Below are 6,004 nucleotides of genomic sequence, written 5' to 3'. Positions count from 1 at the left end.
ACTGGTCTTTGCACGCCGGGTATTCTCACTCTGCTCTGTTGCTGCCTCAATACTGTTGAGCGAGCTGTCACTGTGCACATCGCACAGTGTGTAGGGACTAGCCCAGCCCCTGAAACGAGTGTCACTGATTACCCTTTGTGTTTTGCCAAGTTTTTGATACTAAGGTTCGGATACGGCTTTAAAGAAGGCAACCACTTGCGATATAACACAATTTTGTTTATAATAGTATATGTTAACATACAAAGGTTAAGTACATATACTCACATTATCACCAAGGAGCTTTTAAACATCATCAGTTTGGAATATCAGAGAAGCAATTCACCACAGGGCAATAAACCCTCACCATTCAAAAGCTCTCTGGGGTTACATAAGTAAACTTCAGATAAAAGTTAGACAAATCTTTGTTTTACAATAACAAACAATAAACAGACTATTTGTGGTAAATGTTTCAGACAATGTGAATAAGCGGTTCTCAAGATGTTGTTACTGTTAACATTGTCTTGTGTCTAAACATCAAGTAAATACAAGGTAAAGTAAAACAGAATGAGCCTTATCTATCTGTGAATATATAACCAAAGCAGACCAGTGCTCATTTGAATACATTTTGTATATTTCAATATGGACTCAAAATAGCCATTTTTATATTCACACTACACTTTGTTTCAGGGTGGGGGCACGGGCTGTGACAGTGACCGCAGCCTCTGCTCTCTGATGACTATTCGTTTGAGTATTGCAGCATGAACTGGGATTCTCAAATGAAGCGTCGTCAAACGAAGTAGGGGGGGGGGATAGAATAGCAGTGAGACAGTGTAGTTAGGGAAAGATGGGCAATTTTCAGTCCAAATATATTAGAAAATAGTTTAGATTATGGCATCAAAAGGATATGGATTAAGAATGAAAATGACTTTGCCTTCAGATCATCCCTTTTAAGTTCCTATGATGAGTATTTGGTGAGTTTTTGATATTGCATTTCTGCACCTATTAGGATATGTTCCCACTATGAGCTTTTGATGAGTTTTTGATGTTGTAGATTTTCTGCAACTACTAAGCAAATTAGGTTACTTGCGTTTTTGAATTATTATTTTATTTTTAATTGCGTTTTGACCCTGCGTTTTTGCCTCTTGTAGGTATGTCATGTTTTAAATAAAGCTGCTTTGTTTCTGTTACCTCCTGGTTTTTGCCTTTGACAATTTATTGCTATAGTCGTATGAATTTTGATGCGTTTACGACACGGAAATGCACTAAAAACGTATGCATGTTTTACTTGCGGGTTTTCCGCATCTAATGCAAGTCCATCGGAAAAATCTGCACATAACACTCAGGTTATGTGCCCACGATGCAGAAATGCTCAGGATTTTTCCTGAGCGTTTCTGCATCTCCCTGGCAGAAAAAACGCATGCGGATTGTACATGCGGATTGTCCATGCGTTTTCCTGCCAGGGACATGCGGATGTGAAGCGTTCTTCACATGCATTTCCGCATGCGGGTTGACAAGCGCTTTCCAAGCCATTTTAGCATCACTTGTCAACTTGGTCACACTATATGAATCCATGCAAACAGCATGGATTTATATAGTGTGACCCGAGAGAATGTCAAAAAATAAATATATACGTACCCTCTGATGGCCCCCGGTGTCCTGCTTTCCCTTGCCGGCAGCGGTACACTGCACTGAAGGACCTGCCGACGTCAGCGTCGCGTGACCCGTCACATGACTATGACGTCAGCGCAGGTCCTTCAGTCCATCGCGAACTGCCGGCATGAAAGGATGGGGGCCGCCAGAAGGTAAGGATATATATATATTTTTTTTTTTTTACAGTTTTCTATGGTACCTGGGTCCGGAGGAGAGTCTCCCCTTCTCTAGACCTGGGTACCATCCGCACATTAGAACGCATGGAATGCTCATCTACATATACAGTGATGCTTAATCCATGCGATCTAATGCAAGTCAATGGCGGCGAAAATGCAGCACTTCCGCAAAATAATTGGTAGTGCTGCTTTTTTTTTCCGCAGCGGAAATTTCCGCAGCATGTGCACAGCACATGCGGATTATCATTGGGGAACATGGCAGCCTTCTACCAAGCGTTTTTTAAGCGTTTCTGCAGCGTTTTTGCCACTACGGAAACGCTTAAACGCATCGTGGGCACACATCCTCAGCGTACCCCCAAGCGAAATTGACATTATGTGAATTCGAAACACGCACCATAGGTCGGTTTACACAGAGTTAAAAAAAAACAAAAAAACAGTTGGCATGAGCTTCTCTAACTTCCATCCACTTTGCTGGAACTGTAAAACGCTGCATTTTTGACACAGTGAAAATACACAGCGTCAAAAAACTTATTGTGAGCCAGACAACATAGCTTTAGATAAATTGGGTTACTTGCGTTTTTTTTATTTTTTCCATTGCGTTTTTAAGTTTTTTTTTTTTGTTTTTTTTCTACGCTGCAATTTTTATATTTTTTGGGGATAGTTATGTTTTATAATTAAAACTGCTTTGTTTTTGAGACTTCCTAATATTTGGGCTTTGATTTAAATATGTTAATGAAGTCGTGCAAAATATGTGTGGTTTCTTTAATGCACTTCCGCTACACAAACGCACTAAATGCATGTGTTTTTTCTGTCACGCATGACAGCACCAAACGAGGGAGGGGATCCGCCCTTCAAGGACAGGAAACCTTCAAGATAAAAAGGGCGGCGCCTCTCTCCGCATCAGTGGTCCTGTCCTTGATGGGGGACCTACTAGCTTGTTGGCGGCAGAAGACTTAAGATGGAGCTTACCCTGGCTGGGGTCAGTCGATCAGGGCAGGGCACAGTCTCTGCTGCAGGCGTCCCCGTGGATGCTGGAAGCGCCACGGAGGGGGCCCGATGGAGTCTCGTCGCGAGCGGGCGGAGGTTTGCGGCACTTGCATGGTTGCCGGCATCCACGCGTCCCAGGGGTGACGCCATGGAGCGTGACCGGAAGTGACGAATCCGGAAGACGCGCCCTGATGACACACACCGGTACCACCGATGACTGGATGTTACTTCCGGGGGAGGTACCGGAAGCTGCGGGGCAACGCCGGCCGGTGATCGCCCAGGCACAATGGTACTTAAGGGTACACACTGCTCTCATATCGGACACATGCAGCACAGACATCGCTCACATATCGGACACATGCAGCAGAGACATCGCTCACATATCGGACACATGCAGCACAGACATCGCTCACATATCGGACACATGCAGCACAGACATCGCTCACATATCGGACACATGCAGCACAGACATCGCTCACATATCGGACACATGCTGCACAGAGAGGTCACACACCACACAAATGTAGCACAGACAATACCACTCACATACCACACAAATGCAACACGCATACCACTCACATATTAGATACAGGTAGCACACACAATGCTCATATATCAGACACATGTAGCATAACGCACAGCGCTCGCATATCAGACACATGCAGCACAAACGCACAGCGCTCGCATATCAGACACATGCAGCACAGACACGCTGCTCACATATCAGACCAATGCAGCACAGACACGCCCCTCACATATCAGACCAATGCAGCACAGACACGCCGCTCACATATCAGACCAATGCAGCACAGACACGCCCCTCACATATCAGACCAATGCAGCACAGACACGCCGCTCACATATCAGACCAATGCAGCACAGACACGCCGCTCACATATCAGACCAATGCAGCACAGACACGCCGCTCACATATCAGACCAATGCAGCACAGACACGCCGCTCACATATCAGACCAATGCAGCACAGACACGCCCCTCACATATCGGACCAATGCAGCACAGACACGCCCCTCACATATCGGACCAATGCAGCACAGACACGCCGCTCACATATCGGACTAATGCAGCACAGACACGCCCCTCACATATCAGACCAATGCAGCACAGACGCGCCGCTCCCATATCAGACCAATGCAGCACAGACGCGCCGCTCCCATATCAGACCAATGCAGCACAGACACGCCGTTGTGTGATATGTGCATGATGCTTTTGTGATATACATTCATGGTGTGTTTGAGGTGTGTATTGTGATTGTGTGATATGTGTACCTGGTGCTTTTGTGACGGGGTGTGTGTGTGTGTGTGTGTGTGTGTGTGTGTGTGTGTGTGATGTGCCCCCAAAATCACAATACACTGTTGCTACAATACACTATAAAGTAAGGGGATGTGGTTGTACTGCAACCAGCAAGTTTATGGACCATGATACACAAGTATCTGTGGGATAATAGCGTTTTTTTTTTTACATAACAAGTTCCATTTAAGTTTGTGGGTGTAACGTGAAAAAATATGGAAAAGTTCACAGGTTATGAGTACTTTTTCAAGGCACTGTAAAGCGCACACACACTGCTCTCATATTACATACATCACGCACATACACCACTCACATATCAGACACATGCAGCGCACTCCTTTCACTCAAATATCAGCCATAAAGCACACACACTGCTCACATATAAGACTATGTAACTAGAAGGAATATAGAGCGCACATAGGGTCTTATCCAAGATAAAAGGAATATATGTGAAAGATAAATCAAATTCACTCACCTATTAGGGTTGTGTAAGACACAACCACTGTATTTAGCATTGGCGGCTGCTGCAAACCCCGATGCAATGATCCTTTGTTGGGTGAAGAGAATGGGGCATCAAACTGCGCTGCTCGCCTGTCAGAATTATGTACCAGAGGAATCCAAGTCGATGTAATGATAAAATAGACTTTATTTCTACGCGTTTCGTGGTGATCACACCACTTCCTCAGGACAGTCTCAGGACACTACAATACACACAACTTGTGCTGCAGAACACTACAATACACACAACTTGTGCTGCAGAACACTACAATACACACAACTTGTGCTGCAGAACACTACAATACACACAACTTGTGCTGCAGAACACTACAATACACACAACTTGTGCTGCAGAACACTACAATACACACAACTTGTGCTGCAGAACACTAAAATACACACAACTTGTGCTGCAGAACACTAAAATACACACAACTTGTGCTGCAGAACACTACAATACACACAACTTGTGCTGCAGAACACTATAGTGTACAGAGGAATTCTATAATACACATAACTTGTGCTGCGGAATAGTATAATATTCACATCTTGTGTTGCAGAATAGTATAATATACACCTCCTGTGCTGCAGAATATTATAATCCACACAACTTGTGCTGCTTAATATTATAATTCACACAATTTGTGCTGCAGAACATTATAATAGACATAACTTGTGCTGCAGAACACTATACCGTGCTGAGAAATTCTATAATACACACAACTTGTGCTGCAGAATAGTATATAATACACACGTGTTGTAGAATAGTATAATATACACATCTTGTGTTGTAGAATAGTATAATATACACATCTTGTGTTGTAGAATAGTATAATATACACCTCCTGTTGTGCAGAATATTATAGCACACATCTCTCATTCTAAGGAATTCTATAATACGCAACTTACGTGCTGCAGAATATTTTAATAAACATTTCATCATAGTACACGCATCAGCTGCTACAGAACCTAAAAATACACACATCAGATGCTGCAGAACCTTATAGAAAACTGACAAAAAGAATGGGGCTATGTTATATCAACTAATGTGTGTCCCCTTTCCAGCAGCTGCGCCTCTTTCTATACAGTCCACTTCACCATGTTTAGCAGTACCTTACAATAGAAACCTCAGATACTTGAAATACGTTTTTAAAGATGAATGAGTTTCATATAATATAAACGTCTGACCTCTAAGTTTTGGAGCTACATAGAGCAAACTGGGCCTCCGTTGTGATGTCACCACAGAATGACATCACAATGAGATGCATTCTACATGAGGCCTCAGCACTGAGATCACTCCCCATTCCTGCAGCAGATCTATCTGAGGACATTGGATGTACACAACGTCAGGAAGAACACGAAGGAAATGCCATCATGAGATGACAGCGGCATCGCGATCATCAT

This window comes from Phyllobates terribilis, unplaced genomic scaffold (assembly GCF_046119375.1).
Source record: "Phyllobates terribilis strain yellow unplaced genomic scaffold, ASM4611937v1 Scaffold_5__5_contigs__length_657084704, whole genome shotgun sequence".
In the NCBI taxonomy this organism is placed as follows: Eukaryota; Metazoa; Chordata; class Amphibia; order Anura; family Dendrobatidae; genus Phyllobates; species Phyllobates terribilis.
This window is presented reverse-complemented; position numbering follows the sequence as displayed.